Here is a 24,172-nt window from a genome sequence, read left to right on the forward strand (position 1 = left end):
TCATTGATAAAATACACCCCTTTAGAGGGCATCATTTGTAGTTAAATTTTGCATTAACCATTATCAATTTGGATAGTGCTAATGTCTTGATTTGCACTAATGGCAATAGCAGGGACCTACGGCCTAGACAAATGATGGCAGAAAAAGCAGGAAGATTACTAGTGCTACATTCATTTATGACTATTACAGCATTTTAAATCTGTGTTTTGGGGTAGTTGTATGGTGTTAACGTGTTACTAAACCCAGGACACTGCATTCACTATATCTGCTCTACTACAGTACACAGAACATGGAAGTGCAATTATTTTAGTAAATATAAACTGCTAGATACCTTTTCTCATCAGCAGTTGGAGCAGTCTTGTGACTTCTATCAGTGTCAAGCAGACACTGGTTGCAGCTTGTAGAAGGAGTTTTTATTCTCCTGTAGGAGGATGCAGGACCTCTGTCTGGAGAGTGCTGATTGGTCATGGGCTGATCACATGCACTCTCCCAAGGAAAAAAAAAACTCTAGCAATACACACAAACCTGAGCATGTGCAGCTTGCCCCCGAGCCTCTGTTCTATCAGGAGATATTTAGGAGACACTGGAAGAAGGGGAGGATCAGAGAAGGCAGGATCAAACATCCTTTTTACACAATGTGGAGGATTAACCCCTTAGGTTCCACAGTGTGTATAACAAGCATGCTAACCCCGGAAACCACTAAGCAACTCATTCACTCCCTTATTATATCATGACTTGACTACTGTAACTCCCTCCTCACCGGCCTACCTCAACACAGGCTATCGCCGCTTCAGTCTATCCTGAATTCTGCGGCCAGACTCATCCACCTTACTAACCGCTCCATATCCGCCACCCCCCTCTGCCAATCCCTCCACTGGCTTCCGATTGCCCAACGCATGAAATTCAAATTACTAACATTGACGTACAAAGCTGTTCATAACACTGCCCCAAACTACATCACTGACCTGATATCCATCTACCACCCAAAACACACTCTCCGCTCCTCACAAGACCTCCTACTCTCTAGTTCCCTGCTCTCCTCCTCCCATGCCCGTCTCCAGGGCTTCCCCCATCCTCTGGAACTCACTACCCCAATCCATCAGACTGTCACCTACCCTCCTCACCTTTAGGCGTACTCTGAAAACCCATCTCTTCAGGGAAGCCTACCCCGCCCTCACTTAATTGCCGATCTCCTCCACTCTTCCTACCACTCCATCCCCCACAGCTATTTCCTCCTGTACCACTATCCCCTCCCTCCTAGATTGTAAGCTGCAAGGAGCAGGGCCCTGGAACCCCTCGTGTATTGTATTGTTACTGTACTGTCTCCCATTATTTTGTACAGCGCTGTGCAAACTGTTGGCGCTATATAAATACTGTATAAGAATAATAATTTTCTGCATATACAGACTGATTTTTACTGTTGTGGGTTTAGTAATACTTTAAGTTCAAATCCCACATTTAGTACTTTCAGCTTAAAGAAGAATTCTGGGTAAAAAATGTATTTTCCCATGGAGTGGGGCTATGCCCACACAGCATGGGTTAAACACAAATTTTTGTCTAAGGATTCCCAAAGCTTACTGTACATATACTCGCCTAATCCGCCAATCCTCCGAGCGCAATATTGATCCCCTCCACTCCTGTCCCTTGCACTCTCGCGGTCTTGTGAATGGGCTGTTCCTTATGTCATTATGCCCTTAGACTGATTCTGGAAGTGAGGATGGCAGGAACAGTCCTCCGCTGGACGTAGGGGAGCTCCGTTTCCTGGAGGATCGGAGGACAGGGTAGGTATAGCTTTTTCCTGAGCCCCTTGACAAAACAAGCAATTTAACCCATGCAGTATGGGCACAGCCCCACTGCATAGGAAAATAAAAATTTTGACTGGAGTTCTGGTTTAAGCTATCCATTTTCAGTTTTTTTAATTTTTTCCTTGGAGAAATATTGATCTGCAGTTCTTGATATCCTTCTAAAAGTTCTATTTGTTTGGCTTTTTTTGCTGACCCACTGGCTACAGTACTTTGACCCAGAACAGTGATGAATATCAGGAAGGTAAAAATAAAAATCACCTGCATGTTTGGTTTCTGCATTAAGGACTCAAAGTGTCAAAGCAAGATATATTTAGGGCTTGAAATATAACTGATAAGGTTTGAGATTGTGAAGTTTGTCAAAGACTTGTTCTGATGTCAACACTGCCGGAGTATTCGAGATCATGTTTGCCAATATGTGGTTCAACTCTTGGAGAGAATTGCTGTAAGGATCTTTATTCTAAGAATTGGCTCATTCAGACGGCACAGGGACATGTACAGCATGCAGAAGGACTGGTAGGCACAGTTTTTTTTTTTTTTTTTTTTTATACAGCCATGGCAAACTGCCTCCTTAAAAAAAAAAAAAAAAAATCAATGACAGGCTTACAGACTTAGTGGCTATCAGCATCTTCCCGCACACCTGAGCACAGGGATGGATGCGCAGCCCTGGATGCAGTCTTGGCTGGGGTCCAGGAACGTGCAGCTGTCCCTGTACGGATGTAAACATTCAGATATACGGAAAGATCCGTATATCCATTGCCCTGCCTAATATTAATTTTTAAAAAGCTGCTCTCCACTGCTGCATGAGAAAACTGTCACTACTGAGCTCATAAACACATGCAATTCTGCATGCTGTGAATGGGCCATAATATATATACATCTTAGAACTTTGATTTCTCAGATTTTTATAATGCCAGTGGACCATCCAGGGGCCTTACCAGTTTCATGCAGAGCTTTCTTTTCACAAGAATATCTATTTTATTGTTTAGCAGAAGAACCTTTGTTCACATGTACATATAGGACTAAACTATTTGCATTGTTTTTGCATTTTTTGTAAGCGTTCAATGTAGGTTTTTTTATGTCTTGCACCTGGAGTAATTCAAGGGTGTAAAAAAAAAACAGGAAAGAATGAGGCTTTTAAATTATGATTGCACTACTTAAAGCTAAATTAAATAAAGTATTTTCCTCTTACTGCCACTATACTACAATATATTGCCAAAAGTATTGGGACACCTGCCTTTACACACACATGAACTTTAATGGCATCCCAGTTTTAGTCCATTGGGTTCAATATTGAGTTGGCCCACCCTTTCCAGCTATAACAGCTTCAACTCTTCTGGGAAGGCTGTCCACAAGGTATAAGAGTGTGTCTATGGGAATGTTTGACCATTCTTCCAGAAGCGCATTTGTGAGGTCAGGCACTGATGTCGGATGAGAAGGCCTGGCTCGCATTCTCCTCTCTAATTCATCCCAAAGGTGTTCTATCAGGTCGAGGTCAGGACTCTGTGCAGGCCAGTCAAGTTCTCCCACCCCAAATGTGCTATTCCGTGTCTTTATGAATCTTTCTTTGTGCACTGGTGAGCAGTCATGTTGGAACAGGAAGGGGCCATCCCCAAACTGTTCCCACAAAGTTGGGAGCATGAAATTGTCCAAAATGTCTTGGCATGCTGACGCCTTAAGAGCTACATTTACTGGAACTAGAGGGCCAAGCCCAACCCCTGAAAAACAACCTACCCCACACCATAATCCCTCCTCCACCAAACTTTACACTTGGCACAATGCAGTCAGGCAAGTACAATTCTCCTGATAACTGTCAAACCCAGACACGTCCATCAGATTGCTAGACAGAGAAGCATGATTTGTCACTCCAGAGAACACTTCTCCACTGCTCTAGAGTCCTGTGGTGGCATGCTTTACACCACTGCATCCGACGCTTTGCATTGCACTTGGTGATGTAAGCCATGGATGCAGCTGCTCGGCCATGGAAAGCCATTCCATGAAGCTCTCTACACACTGTTGTGCTAATCTGAAGGCCACATGAAGTTTGGAGATCTTTAGCTATTGACTCTGCAGACAGTTGTCAACTTCTGTACTGACCCTGTTCTGTTATTTTAAGTTGCCTACCACTTCGACTGACTGAGTTAATGTTGTTCCCAGTTGCTTCCACTTTGTTATAATACCACTAACAGTTGAACGTGGAATATTTAGTAGCAAGGAAATTTTACAGATGGACTTACTGCCTAGGTGGCAATTCACTGAGCTCCTGAGAGTGACCCATTCTTTCACAAATGTTTGTAGAAGCAGTCTGCATACCTAGGTGCTTGATTTTATACACCTGTGGTGATGGAGGTGATTGGAACACCTGCATCCAGTGATTTGGAGGGGTGTCCCAATACTTTTGGCAATATAGTGTATGTCAATGGTAGCACAAGAACAGCACTGCAATCAAACTGATAACCAACATGGGGCAGACCAACACTGAAAAGGTAATGCATTGTTTCAAACTTGTTAGAGGCCTTCTATTCTTCATTGTCATAAATACTACACAACTGACAGGGTAGCCCAGCTAGCCTCCACATCAACTGCCCTAACCTACATAACTGGAAAATTTACTGTCAAGGATATTTAACCTATCTACTCCAATTCTTGGCTCGAACCTACTGATTGAAAAATGTTTTTAAAAGCACACTTTTCTACTATTATACTACTACTAGGCCACAACTTTCAGTTTTTTTTATAAATAAAATCACTTTAATGATGGAAAAATTCTCAAAACTATGGTCCCCGAGCTGCTATATGCTGAATCCTGTAAGATAATTATGAATGATACCAATGTCCTATGTGTATACTACTTTTTCTGTTATTTTTTCCTTGGTCTTTGCTTACTTTTTTTTATATGGGCCATCAGAAAGACTGCAGTGATCTGTAGTATTTTTGTCTCCATAACTTTTATTTTATAGAGGGATTCTTAAATCCCAAATAAAAACACAGAAATACAGTACATAATTAGTTAGGTATTGCAGCAGCACAGAGGCTAAGTGGTTAGCACTTCCGCCTGGCAGTACTAGGGTCATTGGTTCGAATCCCAGCCATGGCACCACCTGCCTGGAGTTTGCATATTCTCCCTGTGTCTGTGTGGGTTTCCTCCGGGTACTCCGGTTTCCTCCAACACTCCAAAGACATGCTGGTAGGTTAATTGGATCCTGTCTAAATTGGCCCTAATATGTGTATGTATGAATGTAAGTTAGGGACCTTAGATTGTACACCCCTTGAGGGGTAGGGACTGATGTGAATGCACAATATATAGATGTAAAGCGCTGCGTAAATTGACGGCGCTATATAAGTACCTGAAATAATAAATAATTGTACTAAATAACTCCATTGTTCCTGTACTCACTAGTTGCAATGTGTTTAAATATAACTGAACAGTTCAATAGACACCAGAGGTTAACTGCACTGCATAGTACATGCCATAATCTAACAGCCCTGGTCAAAAGCATCATCTTTCTTTCTAAGCTTTACAAGCTTGCATGAGGCACTTGGTAAGAGGCTGTGTGACTGTTATTCGTCTATGCCAGCATAAATACCCTGGAATGGGTGGGCAAGAAATGAATTTCTGCTAAAGGTATTTTAACCCATTTCCAGTGGAAACCCAGTAGATTGTAGAAGACTATAAATTTAAAAAAATACATTTGACTACAATTGATCTTTAAAGATAAACAACAAACAGAAAAAAATAAAATACAATTATGTGTTGAATATAAGATCATTAAATGCAGCAGGTTAAGATGTGTTATGGTGCTTCTGCAATGCTAGTTAATGCTTCTGCTGTCTGCAGTGCTGTCTGGATCAAAAAACAGCTGCACAGAAGTACACCTCTTTTGACAAGTAAGACCATACCCATTGTGTATTTGACAAATTGTCCAGTGTTCGTGTTTTAACATATCAGTTTAAAAAGTATTTTAGAAAGCTTTAAAAGGGAAGTGCAACCTAAAGAACAAATTCCATAGTTGATAAAAATCTACAAAGTGTTAAGACAGTGGGCATAAACTACTAAGCAGTCACTAATATTTTACAGATTCTAAACTGGTTACTCTTTTACATCATGAGTATTATGAACCATGAACTTCTAAGTTTGTGTCTAGCATATATGTCAGCTCCCACTTGGCATATTCACTGTTTCTGAGACTGAATGCTTTTCTATTCAGTAATGACTGTATAGTCAGCTTGTGGATTAATACTTAAATGTCAAATTCCCTAAATAGTTTACATAGGGCAAATGTTTGACCCACATAATTATTTTACAGATATTTTATATATTTTAATATCAAACATACTTGTAGTAATATAGCTGAAAGGACTCATTCGAGAAATTGAGCCATGTATATGTTACTTTGCTCCAGAAAACAAATTTTAATATTTGCAAAAAAAAAAATCTGCAGTTCAACAATTGAAGCAGGCTGTTACTTATGATGTTATGTGACCAGTTTATAAAGATCACCTGAATAAGTGATTTATATTTGCTGCACTTTTATCTTTTATTCTTCTTTTTAAAAAAAAAAGTAGAACTGGAATGTTACATTTCAATTACAAAAAAGATGGTAGAAAGTGAACAGATTTAAATTAAAAAAGAAAAACAAAAGCCACTATGAGTGCTCCTTTTGTAGGTTTCCTCACTTAACATTTGATTAAGGTGGTGTAAATTATGGATAAAATTTTAAATTAAATTCACAGCAGCAAGTTAATATATAAGGATATCTGCACAAGATATTTAAATAACTTTTTACAGTAGACCAGACAAGTACATTAGTTACCTAAAGCAGCTTTAGAAATGAGTAAGATGAGATATCCAATGAATAGTAAATGTTGAAATTGCAATTTGGATCTTTTAAAAAATTATGGATAGAGTTACAACAATACACAAGGTTAAGACTAAATAAACAATAAATAAAATTTCACTTAATCTAGTTTGTTGCTTGACCCCTTGGGGTTTATTTACTAAAGCTGGAGAGTCCAAAATCAGACTCCCTTCTGCATAGAAACCAATCAGCTTCTAACCTCAGCTTGTTCAATGAAGCTTTGGCAATGAAACCTGGAAACTGATTGGTGTCTATGCAGAAGGGAGTCTGATTTTGTACTCTCCAGCTTTAGTAAATAAACCCCCTTGTGTCTGCAATCTATAGATAATTGTTCCCTTGCATGATGACCTATGCACAGGTAAGGTCAATCTACCTTCATTGTAAAATAAGCAGACACCACTCATTCCATGTCCGCACTGTAACTGAAAGCTGCCCAGGAAGACTTTCAATTGGAAACCAGTTAGCCTGGTTGCGATCATGCAATCACTATGTCAGCTATGACATGTTGATCACTTGGCTTTGTAAACAGCTGTGTTTCCTTCTGTGTGTACTTGTTATGCATGTAGAAATAAATACTTTAGTACAGTGTGTAAACATTTTTTTCAAGCCTTGATTTGATTATTTGATGTGATCCTCTTCCTTTTGCTATTCTTGTGAACTGAGCCAAGTATTTTGTATGCTGATCTCACGTTTTTGTTGCTTGTCGATAAGCAGCAGAGGTGAGCAACAATGTATGTCTGACAAAAATGCTGAGGATAGACAATACATTGATTAGGATATGATTGCTTGAAGTCTGTTACAATTTTCATTAAAATTATAAAAGCAAAATTCTGTTGTGCAGAATAAGAAACATATTTATAGATCAAATAAAGCTAACACATTTATTTTAATACTACTTTATTTATAAAGTTTGAAATTTTTTTTTTCTATTGTTGAGAAATGTAACCTGTTTGTTTACATGGAAAGTAGAAATTCATCTACACAGATGGAAGTCCTTGCTTTTAGTCCTCATGTGCACTGGACGTTTTTGATTTTTTTTTTCTACAACCAGTAAACTCCCTAGCATGTTATCCTATGTGTCCATGCACACATAGATTGTAATCAGTGTTTTTTGGCAGGGGCGTTTTTTTGCTGGAACAAAAACCCAGAACTAGTGGGTTTCTATAGGAGTTTTTAGCTATAAAAATGCTTGAACGCTGAAAAAATGCAGCAAAATGCAGTAAATCGCGACAAACCAGCCTTTTGTATTTTTTTTTTAGCAAAAAAAAACACGGCTAAACGCTAATGCAAAAACGCTGAGAAACATGTTTTTAACGTGACTTTACACAGCTAACGTTACAAGTGTTATTAAAATGCCCAGTGTGCATGGAGCCTTAATGGCAGCAGAAGGCCCTAGCCCCAATCTGGCTCCTCCCTCTGCCATGTGAAAAATGTGTAGAGGTGCATTAATACATCTGCATTTAGGAAACGTATACATTTTAGCACGTGCATGTGCATTTTACACATGTTGAGTTTTAAAGGAAACGAAGTAGGCAGAGGTTTCCTTTCCTTTTCTTTTTCAAAGTGGATATAAAATAATGCATGACATAGCTTGTACATGTGTTACTAATCATTTCTATATAATGGTTGTTTTCAGGGAAAATACGCTTTGCATGATGCCAGCAACATTTTAACTGATTGTATTTAAATGTGAGGGTAGAAATGGAAATACCTAACCCATCATGTGTTTTACATACATTATAAACATGGTTTAAAATGTCAGAAAACACAGAAGTGTTTGGGGATCTGATCATAAAGTAAAAGCAGTAGGACAGCATAATGTGACAAATCATTACATGAAACAAAAAATATCTTATTTTCATCATATTCATATAACAATTTCTAAAATGTCTTAATAAAACATTTTATGTGCAAAGGAAATTGTCCTTAAAGTGTTGCCATTAGCCACATTAAACTGTTTTAGTTTCCAAACAATACTTATCCAAGAATTGTGTCTCTGATATTACCACTTGTGTATTAGCTGCCAGAGAGTTGATCTCCTAAAATAAGCCTAATTAGTAAATGTTCATAACTCAACACTTATATTATTTAGTCTTTATGGGAGTCACCCATGTGGCTTAATTATTGGCTATCTGAATATTGTTGTTATTTGAACATTTACATTTTTGATGTTGCTATTAATATTATACAGATTTATATAGCGCCAACAGTTTGCTCAGCGCTTTACAATATAACGGGAGACAATACAGCAACAATACAGTTCAATACAAGAGGGTTAAGAGGGCCCTGCTCCTTGGAGCTTACAATCTAGGGAGGGAACTATTGAAAATATTGAAAGTCTGCCCCTTTAATAAAAACTTTGTTTATAGATGCCTTCTAAAATATTAGTAAAAATATGTAAATTTTCATATAGATGTAATCATAATAAAAATAGTATGTATATGTTTTATATAATAGAATAATGGTATAATCACATCTGTGTATTATGTATAGAAGCTCTCCTTCTGTAGCTTGCTACTTTATAAACCTTCTGTGGGGTGAGATGTCAGAGGGAGGAGCCAAATCATGAATAGACGGCCTCTTAAAAATAAAACTGTTATGAGCAAGAGTGCTCGATTGTGTGGCTGGACCTCTTTCTTTGCTGTTTAAACTGATGGAGATAAAAAGCCACATTGAATGCACCCAGAGCTTGTAGCTGCTGACACTCAATTGTGAGAGTTATGAAACCTTTTGGAAAGTGGTAATTTGTTTGCACTACTATCAGTAGTCATTTTGCGATACCAAATACACATTGTATTCCAGAAAAAGGGGTGTTACCATTTTCTTGCAAATAGTTTAATTTAGTATAGCAGTCATAAACAATTTTTTATGGAGGTAGCAAGAGATAACAATGAACCACTTAAAGCAGACCTGTACTGTGATAAGACGCTGCTTAGAATGACCACCTGTGTAAAACACAGGAATGGAAGCGTAAAAAAGTACAATGAAACACTGCACTGCACTCCCTTTTATTTGGTCATGCAAACTAAATTCTGGAACGCTGATCATGTAAACTCTTGAAAGCGAGTTAAAATGTATGTCACATATTCAGTACATCTCTGCAGTACATGTTCATTTCCCCAATATTCCTAAATTGCTGCAAGAAATATACCTGTTGATTTGACAGAAATCCAAGTTTAAGCTGACAACATAATGCCTTTGCTACAATGAAATCCCAACCAGCCGTGACAACGCTACCTTTTGCACTACAAAACTTCTACTATCTTCCTGCCTCCTCTCTGTCCCTTTCTGCATATATATATATATATATATATATATATATATATATATATATATATATATATATATATTATTATTTTATTTTATTTTTTTCCCAGCAAAACAATAGTGCTGCCTTGACATTCAAGAACTGGCCCTCATGCTGTGTGTAGGGAAAGGGCTCTTGGGTGTGCCTTTTCATATAGGAACTGAGCATTCAGCAGCTTCCACTGCAAGACCTTTGGAAACCTGGGGATGTCAAACTCAGTAAAACATTTTTCTTGCTAAAGAAACAAGTCAAAAGGAAAGAATAATGCTGAGGCATGCTGTAGAGGTTGAAGAGGGAGATTTGGGAGTACATTTTGGTAGTGCTTGGATGTACACTTAAAGCCCATCTCCAGACAAGTATGGATCCATTTCTAACCCATCCTGCATGTGTTTTTTCTAACCTTTTGAAGCAAGATATACTCTCCTATATCTGCAGCTTGGGTTCCTCACCAGTGCCCCTTTTGGGTTTGGGGGACCACTAATGCAGTTGTGTCTGTACAGCTGGTACCTGATGGTACCCTTGCATGGACGTCACACCTCTTATGTATCCTAAGAGAACCCTACTACTGGACAGTCAATAGGAACTGTCTACGTTGCATAGGCAATGGTATGGAAATCAAAAGGAGCACACTGCCTCATGTAAACAGAAAAGGAGAGAAGACTCCAATCTGAAGCATCATTTGACTGCGGCTTTAGGTAAGTAAAAATGGCATTATGTTTTTTTTTTTTTTTTTTTATTAATGCCAGCGATTTAGATGGGGAAGGTGGCTGGGGGATAGAGTGAGCCTAGAAATGGACTTTAAGGCAGAGTAGCGGAGCTACATTTTTTTTAATCTGCTTCAACTGAGTTTGTATAATTGTATGACAGCATTTGGGCTTATAGGCAATGTATAGTGAGTTTTTTTTTCATGTATTGCTGTGGTTAGGACTAAAAGAAATTTAATGTAATGTAAAACTTTTTTTTGGCCTGGTAAATATTAAATAATGCATATTATATGCTCATTTTCAGCAACCAGATGGAGCGTTAGACTCATTTGTTGCAAAAAAAAAAAAAAGAGAGATATAAAGTATAATAATGCAGCTCTTGCTGTTATACTCACCCTATCTCCTGTACTGTCACCCACATATGCATTGCTGTGGAATCCAGCACTGCTCCTCCTCTAGGTTGCATGACACCAATCGGCAATTCAAATCACTTCTGGGAGCCCTGGAGTGTCGAGGACATGCCCCTTGGTGGTAGACCCTTAAACTTTCCCTGGGTTCACAAGAGAATTCTGCTGAGCATTGCATGGCACCGTTCTTTGCAGTATTCAGGACACACCACCCCACCACAGGAGGAAGAGGATGTGTAAATTCATGCCACCATAGAAGAGACCCATAGAACAAAGGTGTATATATAAAAATAAAGGGTGTTGGGAAATGGTAAACAGGAGTTGGGGGCTTTAGAAACTACAAACCTTAAAAAAGAACTGCATTTAAAATGACCTCAGTAAATTGGCTAACACATATCTTTGCAGTCATCATTTTGTGTTTTCTTTGCATAGCTAAGAATCCAAATTTCCATACAATGAGTGATTTCCACAGTACAGTACACGCATAACATGTGTACTCATTTCATTAACTAAGATTTGATCCTATATACCATGTATATTAAACACTACACATACTCATTATGTTGCTGAGGAAATAATCTGTATGTGGGGGCTATTGGTAGCAGATTGCATTACCCCCTAATACTCTGAATATTACTGAAGCATACAATTGTGTAATGAAGCATAATAAGTGAAGGAGTCTTCTAAGTAACCTTATGTTTGTATGTAAATGTAGGCTCAGCGTCTGTCAACTCCAGGTGTTGTTTTGCTGAACAGCAAATGGCTATTGTGAAGTATATTTCACACTAAAGTATTGGATGCCTTGCCTTCTCAGTCCATATGTATTTACCTTATACCTTTAGTGGACACTTTACTAGGTATCTCTTATCTAGTACCTGCTTTTATCTGCAGAACTGCTGTGTGGATTTAACAGTCTAACAATCATGCCATAGTCCATATTGTTTATTTCATGTAGCTTCCCATTCTAATATTTGGTCAAACAACCAGCGATCGTCTCTTCCTACTGTAACAATTACATTGCAGCTGCATGATTTGTTTTTTTGCAATTTGTGTTAAGGAATGGAGCACCTATTGAAGTGGATGCTAAGTTTAGATACAAGTTCTAAAATAGGAGTACCAGCAACAAGTCTTGCTCTGTTAGAAGTGAATCCTCACCATACTTATTGCAGCGTGGATCTAAAAAAAAATCAGAATTTAATTTCTACTTTTTTGTATAGTGAAATCAGTATGGGCAAAACAGTAATTAACGTGGCATGACCTGCACTGTGAAATTCACCTTGTGAAGCAGCCCTACTTCTTGTTAAAACAGTAGAGCACAATTGGGTGGCTTTATACAGCTCAATGTCTTTTTAGATACTGCTTTTATGCACATGGTTTGGTATGTGTAACTAAAGCAAAAGTTGTCTTTTCAGTTTGAATAGAGTAGGGATCAGTGAAAACCCCAGTCAAGTTGTGGTTTTTGTTTTTGTTTTTTTTCCATCTGCGATCTGTAGCTATAACAAGAAGTTAGGAAAGATCTCTCTAGAATAAAATAAAGGAAATGCCTCTTGGACAGTTGTCACTAGAACAGGTGTCCCCATTGGAAGATTTACCCTCTATTCTTGCTCTGGTGGCAACTTAAAATACCCTCCCCCACACACACACACTTTTAGCCCCAGTGATAATGGCCATTAGGACAAACCGGGAGAGTGTATCCCCCTAATGGGACACAGAAATAAAGACCTGACTGCATTATAACCATTGATCAATCACTCTAAAACAAAAACAAAAAAACATTTTTGAATGACTTTAAGGGGAATGTATAGTTTTTTGTTCATATTTTCTTTGTTATGGACAGAACTAAAAGAATACATTGTTTACACATATATGGGCTACAAATCCAGCCACTCTTGGCTTATATGGAACTATTCTTCACTCCTGAACAAAATGACAGGGACAGAAAAAGGAGGGGAAGTATGTACTACTGGCAATGGAATGGCAAGGGAGAGAGAAAGGATGTACTGCTGGGGACAGACCGAACCCATTGATTTACTTTGGGTAGGCAAAGCACAGTTTTATCTACAGCCTAGGCACACATTGCCGATTTACCGTATTTATAATGTGATTTAACTACTAAAATTGCCTATGATTCCTTGTTATTAATTGCTAGTGGTTGCTGCATGTGCAGTTGCATGAAGTAGCAATTCATTGCAAAATTTGGAGCAGCATGCTGTTATTAGGAATTATTCACTAGCCATGCTCCATCACTCCTTATGTATGTATATGTAACAATCCCTAGCATTTATTCTCAAGGTAATAATCGTTTTAGCAAAAAACTCACCTGCATGCATCCAGCCTAAGTGTGATTAAAAACATTTATTCACTCTCTCAGATAATTTACATACTTTGAAGAAAACATTGTAAGCAAATCTGCTTGCCAGTAGTTTTAATCAGAGCATTTTGCATGATAAGGCTTTTTTAGAATGCTGAAAATCGTATATGACCGCTTAATTATTAGATATAAATAAAGTGTAAGGCCCTGTGGTCTACTGAAACAGTAACTAAAGCACACCCATTTAAAATTAAAATGTGCCTACAAATGAATGTAAAATATTGTCACATACACTAGACACATTTGCGTCTAGATGGTAAGTATGAACTAAAATGTAATGTTTTGTGATTACATTTTTTGTTACTGACATTAGCATGACTGCTGTTAACTATTTTACATTAGTACTTTGGGTGGATAAAAGATGTATAGCATTGATAAAAATAAGGAACATTTGGCTATTAATAACATTTAGAAATTGTTAAACATCAATGAAAATATCTTCATCTACTATTTGGTAATATTACATCTAATTGGAGACACAGAAAACGGTTATCTTTGCACAACCGCCTACTCACCGTCATTTTCAGAATTTCTCTAAGTGTTGGATTTGTGTGTTAACATGCTGATGCCATGGCAACTGATACCTGCTCTGTAGACGGCCATAGTCATCTCCATGCAGATTCCTACCTTTTACTGTGCTTTGGCAATGTGAACAGTCTACAGGAAAGAGTTAGTGCTCATGCTAATTCAAGTATATTTAGAGGAATGAGCTCTCATCAACTCTGAATTAATTTTTGCAGATTTTTCCAAGTCTTATTAGGGATGTAATTCACAAAGATCAGCATAAGATAACAAAAATTGTAAGCAAAAAAGAGTGAGTCATTTCAAAATCAATTTGAAGAAAATGTAGCATCTCCTTTGTGTGTTTCCAGGGTTCCTCCTTTCTGCCCCCTGTGTCATTCTGCTTTGACGCTAATAGCGTTGGCATAGCTGACATGAGGAATTATATGCTAGATTTCATCAGCAGATAAAGCTGGAACTGGATTCCAGAATCCTGGTTCTTGGTCCTGGAGCACACAGGCAACAAATGATCTTTCCATTTTGCTCTGGATTGTCTTAAAGTAAAAAAAAGATTCTCTTTAGTGGAGAAAAATTCTGATTGCCTGGCTGTCATGCTCACCCAGTAGCTTTGATATTTCAAGTCACTGGCTAAAACAAGCATGCAGGCCAGGAATTCTAACTTTATTTCCTGCATGCTTGTTCCTGCTCAGTGACTCAGAAGGTATTGAGGCCAGAGACAGGCAGAGACACCTTATGAAGGAAGCCATATAGATTTTGTAAAGGAAACTGCGAGCTTGTTCAGATATGCAATTGCTATCGACTCAGCATAAGGAAGAACCAACATTCTTGATGATTCGCCTGTGCTAGTGGATTTACCTTTTGAACTTTGAAAATGTATTCTTACATTTTTTTTTGTCACCAGTGTAAAATTTTGGATTTTCCATCACTTGTCTCAGTGACAATTGCCACTTGGACAAATTGATAACATAAAATACTTCTACAGCAATAAAAACGTTTAAAAGTTCCAATTGTTTCCTACTCTATCTTAAATTAAAAAAAAAATTATTTTGCCAATATTTTCTCTCTAAATATAGTAATGTAATGTAATCCACAGATTGATACTTAACTATTATTTCTATTAACAGGTGATTGGTGTTTGGTGGCAAATTTGGACAAGGAGGATTTCTTCAGCAAGCAGACTACGGATTGACAGCACTGTACAAAACGGTGTTCTAATAAATGACTACATTGTGGATCAACTTCAGGTAAATTCCAGAACTAAGGCTTTGCCGCAAATAAGAATGTAATCTATTAAAGGGAATTTGTCATAAAGCAATACAGCTATACCTGAAGCTCCAGACTTTCTGATTTCCTTGCAGTTGAACCTGCTCAGGTCACAGGTTCACATGTGAAATCACTTCCCTAAGGCTAGCTGTTACTTTGTAACATGTATTTTTTTAAGGGATACATCTAACTTATAATTACAGTGAAAGTAGAACAATAACAGACATTTACAATGTTTTCAGTGCTGTTCTTTATACACTATCAATGAACTGCGTATTTAGTGATGCATTGCGAAGATTATACAAAATGTAGTATCCCGTAGGAACCAAAAGGATTAGGGTTTGTTTACAAAAAATAATACTCAAATGCACCATATTTTCACAAACCTTGCATTTTACATGTGTTTGAGACATGTTTAAGATGTTAATTGCCTAACCTCAGACTGCAAATTCGTCAGCTAGCAGAAAATGTTAAAAGCCAGGCAGCTGAAAGAGCACTAGCTGTCAGTCTTCAGGTGACCCCCTGACACAAGTTGAAGCATCAGGTTCTGGCATAATAAGAAATGCAAAAAAAATAGCAAATATAAAAACTGTAAAGTCAGTCTGTCATGGAGAACAAACGTAAAAAGTTAAAAATATTTACCTGTCCTGTTGCCTGAGTTAGATCTTTGCTACCCTGTCATCCAACACCGTTCTGGGAGCTGTGGTTCCATCTTCCGTCCTCTACATTACTACAGGATACGGTAGTGATGGAGCCACAGTGTTCAGCAGAGGATGAGGCATCCAACACTCCAGAAGTGTGTCAGATACTGAAGAGCCTTTAGCCTTTGTAAGAAAACAAAGAGGCACATGTGGCAAAATTGATGTTATTTTTATTCTTTGCAACAGTCACTTCAAGGATGATTGCCCCGATATATTAAATTTTAAGTATAAATATTCTGACTGTTGCCTTAGCTCAGTTGTCCCAGGTTCTTCTTGATGTTTCTGTGTCATATAAGGGAAGGAAACAATTTAGATTTTTTTAATGGGTATTTATATTTCTCTTCGAGTTAGTGAATTCGTATGATTTAGATAACACTTGTTCTTCAGATTAGTTTTCTAAACAAATATAACTTTCATTCCTGTGTTCTTGATGTTGAACAGCTGAAAACTGGAATGTCTGTAGTAAAGATTTGTCAACCCAGAACTGACACAGTCTCATTAAACTGTGTTGGTAACTGCTTATTGCTGTAAAAAAAAAAAATCTCTTGTCCTATTTCTAATACACATTGATGTACAGGAAAGTGTACTTAATTCAAACAGCCCACATACATGACTGCACCATTTTAGTTTAAAAAGTGCAATCTTAAAACAGGGTATTTTCTCTCATACTCAGTCAAGTAAAGCATGTTTGCATATAAACTCAATAAATTCTGTAGACTTCATTACTTACTACGTTTTAATGACCAGCAAATTGGGGAAGCCCAAATGCATGGCTTGTGAGATCTCATGAGCATTTGAATAATGAATGTTCAAAGCAGTTTCAGTTTAAACCAACTGTAAATGTTTCCATAGCCTTCCAGGTAACAAACACTGAGCATGTATTTCTGCCACATTCTAGTAATAGACTTATTAAATAAGACAAACCAGCCAGACAGTGACCGCCATTAGTCAGATTATACTAAACTGATGAACTGAGAAGTGTGAGTGCCAGCAATGATTTTACTGTTTTGCACAGCTTTGCTAAACTGCCTTTACTGTGAAGTTTGAATTTGTGTCTGCAGCCTCTGTAAACATTTGCTAAAATGACAGGCAACCTGTGCAAAAATCTACCAGAGCTGTGTTTAAACCATGATCTGCTAGTAAATAAACTGCTCCTGAAAAAGGGGCTGCTTATTCTGTGAAGTGCAGGGCAGGCCTCTTGTCTCCAAACCGTGTTCTCTAGTGGTCACCAAAATTATTTACAGAAAAGCAAGTTAGGTGGCTCTGGGTAAACTACTAGAAACTACATCAGTAAAAGTCACCAGCCATGTTGGCATTTTTCAGAGGCATGGACAAAGTACAAATGCATAATTCATGGTAAAAGTACACATGTGACAGAGTGACAATGTGGGACAACAATTCAGAAAAATGGAGTTGTTGCCTTTTAACTGCTTCCCGTCCACCCAATAGCAGAAGTACTGTTACAGGACGGCATGGGTGTTCAAAATCACATATATTAATCACGGCCGGTGATTAATCGCCGGCGCCCGGTCATTGCCGAACATCTCTGATGGGGGAGAGAACTGTTTGTAAACAATACAGTTCTCTCCCCTGTAAGCTCCTGCAGACTGCTTTGCATGGCTGTGCATAGCCATGCTTTTTTTTTTCTCAAAATTGTTGGATTTTTTTTTCATAGCGCAAAAAATAAAAACAGCACAGGCGATCAAATACCACCGAAAAAAAGCTCTATTTGTGGGGAAAAAAAGATGTAAATTTAATTTGGGTGCAGCGTTGCATGACCGCTCAATTGTCAGTTAAAGTAACTCAGTGGTGTAATGCAAAAAATGGCCTGGTCGGGAAGGGGGGTAAATCCTCTGGAGGGCAAGTGGTTAACCCTTTGAGGACCGTAAGGTTTTGGAACGCCAAAAGAATCAATTTTTTTGTTTTTAAAGTTCGTACACTTCAGTTGCTGTAACTAAGCCATTTCATGAAATAATTGGCAAAAAGCTAGATCCATTTGTTGTTTGTTGATAAGAACTAATATTTTGACTCAAACCAAAAAAAAAAAGAGTTTTAAGTTCTTAATCAGATGATACACGCAATTACAAACATGGGACAAATACGTCCCTTGGTCCTCAAAGAGTTAACAGGAAGGTCATAACCAGGAAACTTCATGACAAGATTATCAGCTAAGAATTTAAAAAGATCATAAATGGATTTTGAAATTATTTAACATGTTAAAGTATTTCTATACCCAGTCACTAAAATCTTATATATACTTTAAAGGCATTATAAACCTTCTACCTGCAGCTTGTGTTTTTTGCCGGCATAATATGTGCACTGATCATATAGCTTTATGGTTTGATTTGTTGCCCTGTATGCTCAACCTATAGTACAGAAAATGTTCACATTCCTTTGTCAGCAATTTCTATTTGTGCAGAAACATGAAGCTTTGGCAATGACACTGCACAGGTTAATGCACGACCTCTGTCAGTAGTCTAAGAACTGACACTTCCTATGAAGAAACTGTATATCCCATGATCACTGGGTCTCTCAGTCTAATGATGGTGCAGGAGAAAGCTAATTAGATCTAACAGACACATAAAAAGGTCACCATGCAGCTGGAAGATAGTTTTATTACATGAGCGCCTTCACGTTTGTGAAGGAACACAGAGAGATGATAATGCATGCAGTGGTCACTGTGACCCAAAACAAGAAGTTCTCTTATCCCTTTGGTGATTATGGACAGGCTAGCTGTAGAAAACCACAGACAAAAGGGAATTAATCAACCATGACACTACAAATGGCAAACTGAAGAACCTCTATAATTACTGACACCAGCCTAAAAAACCCATGGAAGAAACTTAACACTTTTTTTTTATTTTTGTTCACTGCAGACTTTTATGTTATCGGAATAAAATATTCGCTACAAAAAAACATGAAATGATGGTTATATTGTAATCCATAAATAATGTACATAAGTGCAAAATGGGTTAAGATGAGTAATAGCTGTAGGGCAAGCAAGTAGAGTTCCTGGGAGCATGCTGCAGATTGATAGATGACTCTCTAGGATTCCCCTTTGCGGCTAATGGCTCAGTGGTTAGTGACTCAAGATACTGAACTTACTGCTGTGACTCAGGCTGAAACAACGTGTTGTATGCTGTGGATTGAGCCTCACGCTGCATTCTTTTTCCTATCATAGCCTCCCGTTAAAAGCACACACGCACATGAGAAAAACAGCTTGCTTTTGGGGACTGCAAGCTTTCTACTGTTAATTACCTGCACTTGCTGTTAGATTCAGTTTCAATTGCTGTTGAGCATAAAATAAAATCTGTGTCTGCTGTGGTTTAATTGCCAAAGTGTGCTGGGCTCTGGAAATGACTGTATTTACCGGGAACTTCTCATTGTTGCATCTGTTTGACATGTACAGGACCATTGTGGTAAAGCATTAAGAGAAGAGCTGCAAAACCTTTTCCCAAGAAGATAGATTACACAGGATTGGTAACTTTTTTTTTTTTTTTTGTTTTGTTTTGGGAAGAAATGCTAAAAAGTAATTTAGTCTTTAAAGGAAGGAGCCTATGCAACTGGTTTAGGCAGAACTTTTACAAAACTCACAAGAAAGTTTGTGGTTAAAAAGTCAAGAAATGGAAACCTTATACTTTTCTTGCAGCACCTCTGCAGATGAAAAGAGGTATTGCAGCTTGTCCGTTCATACAGTATATGCTATGGATTTTATTTTATTTATTACAAGTTCTTATATAGCGCCATCAATTTACATAGCACTTTAGATATACACTCACTGGCCACTTTATTAGGTACACCTTGCTAGTGCCAATAAAATATCCCCCTCACCATTACACCACCACCAAAAGCCTGAACTGTTGATACAAGGCAGGATGGATCCATGCTTTCATGTTGTTTACTGCAAATTCTGACCCTACCATCTGAATGTCACAGCAACCAGTCTGCCCATTCTCCTTTGACATCAACAAGGCATTTTCGTCTACACAACTGCCACTCACTTGATATTGTCTTTTTCTGACCATTCTCTGTAAACCCTAGAGATGGTTGTGCATGAAAATCACAGTAGATCAGCAGTTGCCATGCCACGGTCAAAGTCACCTAAATCCCCTTTCTTCCCCATTCTGATGCCCGGTTTGAACTTCAGCAAGTCGTCTTCAGCACATCTAGATGTTTAAATGTATTGAGTTGCTGCCATGTGATTGGCTGATTGACAATTTGTGTTACCAAGCAATTGCACCGGTGTTCCTAATCAAGTGGCCAGTGAGTGTATATTGTACATTCACATCGGTCCCTGCCCACAATCTAAGGAGCGTATAATCCAAGGTCCCTAACACACACATACTGGGGCCAGTTTAGACAGGAACCAACTGACCTACTAGCATGTCTTTCGAGGGTGGGAGGAAACAGGAGTACCTGGAGGAAACCCATGCAGGCACATGGAGAACATGCAAACTCCAGGCAGGTAGTGTCACAGTTGCGATTCGAACCGATAACCCTAGTGCTGCTAGGGAGAAGTGCTAACCACTTACCCACTGTACTGCCCCGTTTTCTGCTGCAGGATGGAATACACTTTAAAGAAGAACTCCAGTTGTTCAAGAAACAGACATGTACCAGTTCAGGAAACTAGTGGTGTCCTCACCCATGCTGGTTCTTTGCCGGTCTTCAGATCCCCAACCTCTCCATCCTGGTTGTGGGAACTGGCTGTGCATTCCTGCTGTCCCACAGCAGACTCCCCACTAAACATGCTCGAGATTGTGCTGTCAGATTGGTTCTGCAGCCTCTGCTGACATGCCCAGAAGACATGGAAAGGGGTGGAGGGCTAAGGGGCGAGAGGAGGAGGGGAATGTGGATTGGCAGTACTTGCCCTTTAAGGGCTGTTTACATCACAATTTCTGCATTCCGGATGCATTTCTGGTGTGTTTTTTTTTTTTTTTTACCCTCCTTTTTTTTTTTCTTTTATCAAAGTTGAGAACGTGTATTCTATAGCATTTTTATTGTGTTTTGCCACATTCTAGATTTGTTCCATACAGAAAAACTGCAACGTGTTCTATTTTTGTTGACTGCACTGGTGTAAACTGGGGACATTAGAATCCATGTTAAACACTTTCCATGCGTTTTTGATATAGAATAAGAATGCACTCAACTGCATCTGTTGTGAACCACCCCTTAAGTGAAGGTCTGCTTTAAGGTGTATTACTACTTTTATCATCAAATAATTAGAAAACCCCACTTTTATGTTTGTTATGGTTTCTGATTCACATATGCCTCCTAAAAAAGATGCACAGCATTTCCCTTCATTGACATATAAAACACTAGACCTGATATTTTGAATCCTTTTTTAGGACAGCCAATTTGCACATCCAATTTACAACTGATGAGATCTGCCAGCACAGTACAGACAGGGTAGTTATGGTACATATTAACCCTTTAGCCTCTTCCCTAACATTACATGGGAGAGGAGAACTTTAGCTGTATTCCAGGTAAGGTAATTTTTACATAGCTATATTGCCCCAGCTTGGACCAGTGTAACAATGCATGTGCCATACCTGGCCGATCCCTGTGGAAACTAGAAATCACTGTAATATGCATCACTCTCTGATGCCCGCCTCACCACCTGCCCCCTCGACCCTATCCCCTCACAACTCCTACGACCTCCTTCCTCCTCCATCCTACACTCCCTCACCCACATCTTCAATCTCTCCCTCTCCTCAGGCACTTTCCCCTCCCCTCTGAAACATGCACACATCACCCCCATACTTTAAAAGCCCTCCCTGGACCCCAATGACCCGAACAACCTCAGACCCATCTCCGTGCTCCCATTTACATCTAATCTCCTCGAGCGCCTAGTCTACACCCGCCTATGCTCTCACCTCAACGACAACAACCTCCTCGATCCCCTACAGTCCGGCTTCCGTCCCCTACACTCCACCGAAACTGCCCTACTCAAACTATCCAACGACCTGCTAACCGCCAAAGCTAATGGCCACTATTCAGTGCTCCTACTCCTTGACCTCTCTGCGGCCTTCGACACAGTCGACCACCCCCCCCCTCCTCAAAAAACTACACTCCCTCGGCCTCAGAGATTCTGCTCTCTCCTGGCTCTCATCCTACCTGTCACAACGCTCCTTCAGCATTACCTATAATGCTACCACCTCCCCCTCACTCCGCCTCTCTGTTGGGGTCCCTCAAGGCTCTGTCCTCGGGCCCCTTCTCTTCTCCATCTATACCTCCTCCCTTGGCCAACTCATACACTCTCACGGCTTTAACTACCACCTCTATGCCGACGACACACAAATCTATCTCTCAACCCCCCACCTCACCCCCTTGGTCTCAGCCCGAATCACACACCTACTGTGCGACATATCAGACTGGATGTCACTCCACTTCCTTAAATTGAACCTCTCCAAAACCGAGTTTCTTGTCTTCCCCCCCAGCCCGGACACCACCCCCCATTGATTTCTCCGTCACATCCAACAACGCTACCATCAAACCCGCCCTGCAGGCCAGAGTACTTGGTGTAATTCTGGACTCCAACCTATCCTTTCAACCCCAAGTCCAATCTTTAACAAACTCGTGCAGACTCCACCTCTGCAACATCGCCAAAATACGCACGTTCCTAACCCCAGAAACCACTAAACAGCTCATCCACTCTCTCATCATATCACGACTCGACTACTGCAACTCCCTCCTCACTGGCTTGCCTCGCCGCTGGCTATCCCCGCTTCAGTCGATCCTGAATACGGCTGCCAGACTCATTCACCTTTCCAACCGCTCTGTCTCCGCCACCCCCCTCTGCCAATCCCTCCACTGGCTTCCGATTGCGCAACGGATCAAATTCAAAATCCTAACGCTGACGTACAAAGCTGTCCACCATACTGCCCCAAACTACATCACTGACCTAATATCCAAGTACCACCCAGCACGCAAACTCCGCTCCTCACAAGACCTCCTTCTCTCTAGTTCCCTGGTCTCCTCCTCCCATGCCCACCTCCAGGACTTCTTCAGGGTGTCACCCATCCTCTGGAACTCCCTGCCCCAACCCATCAGATTATCACCTACTCTCCTCTCCTTTAGGCGCACCCTGAAAACCCATCTCTTCAGGGAAGCCTACCCCACCCCCTGCTAACTTGCCGACCTCCTCCACTCTTCCTACCACTCCATCCCCCACAGCTATCTCCTCCTGTGCCACCATCCCCTTCCTCCTAGATTGTAAGCTCGAAAGAGCAGGGCCCTCAATCCCCTCATGTTTTGCATTGTATTGGTATTGCTCTGTCACGTGTTCTGTCCCCCTTTGTAATGTACAGCGCTGAGCGAACTATTGGCGCTTTATAAATACTGTATAATAATAATAATAATAATCACTAGTGACTTCAAGGTCCCATGCCAAGCGGCTGCCCTGCTGCTTAGTGAAAACAGGAGATTGCTTACTTGACACAGCTGCCAGTTAGAATACATTTTGCATTTTGTCAATAAATGCGAAGCATTCTCTGATTGCACAAGCTGGAGAGGTGGCATTGTGATGTCCTAATCTCCACCCTGTGTTCATTAAACAGCTGGGCAACTGTTCAGCACAGGACTAGAAGCAAGTGGCAATGACTGTAATAGTGGTGCCTTCTACAGTAATTTCCAGGGGATTGGCCAGGTATAGCACAGGCATATTTATGCTGGTCCCAGCTGGACCAATGTAACTATTCAAAAATAGCCATACCTAGAATTCAGCTTTCAGTTTTTGCCTTTTCAGATAAGGGCAAGTAAAAAGATAAACCGCACGTTTTTAATTTTGTGGTGGCTGCTTTAGTTTTCATTTCCCTCTGTTTTCACCTGGTGATCTAACCAGTAATATGTCATCTGTATTAGAGTTTCTCCACTCTGGATGAAAGAGAAATGGAGACACCTTTGGACAGCAGCATTGTCAATCTGTGGGGAGGGGAGTGTTACATGTACTAGCTGATTTAGATACACTAACTAATTGAAGCCAAACTCCAGCTAATACTTTATGCGCAATTACAGCAACAGTGTTTTGCCTTTTTGGGATAAGGAAAAGTAGAAATGCACTTTAAGGCCTCATGTATAGTGCTGCCCCTACAGCCGTTTGAGTTTTTATTTTTCTCTGCCTGTAAACTCCCCTCCATATTGGCCTGTGGGGTTGATTTACTAAAACTGAAGAGTGCAAAATCTGGTGCAGCTCAGCATAGAAACCAGTCAGCTGCTGGGTTTTTTTTGTCAAAGCTTA

The 24,172-nt window shown here is 39.6% G+C and overlaps 1 protein-coding gene across 1 annotated transcript in view; it reads left to right on the forward strand.

Annotated features, from left to right (window-relative positions):
- The window catches only part of BACH2 (BACH transcriptional regulator 2), a 381,627-nt gene that overhangs the window by 58,283 nt on the left and 299,172 nt on the right, over window positions 1-24,172 (forward strand). Inside the window, exon 2 of the mRNA XM_089665387.1 lies at window positions 15,097-15,216. The gene's annotated coding sequence lies outside the window, so the exon portion shown is untranslated. The remainder of the gene's footprint in view (window positions 1-15,096; window positions 15,217-24,172) is intronic.

This window comes from Staurois parvus, unplaced genomic scaffold (genome assembly GCF_062004578.1).
Source record: "Staurois parvus isolate SC_StPar_1 unplaced genomic scaffold, SC_StPar_1.0 ptg000048l, whole genome shotgun sequence".
Lineage (NCBI taxonomy): Eukaryota > Metazoa > Chordata > Amphibia > Anura > Ranidae > Staurois > Staurois parvus.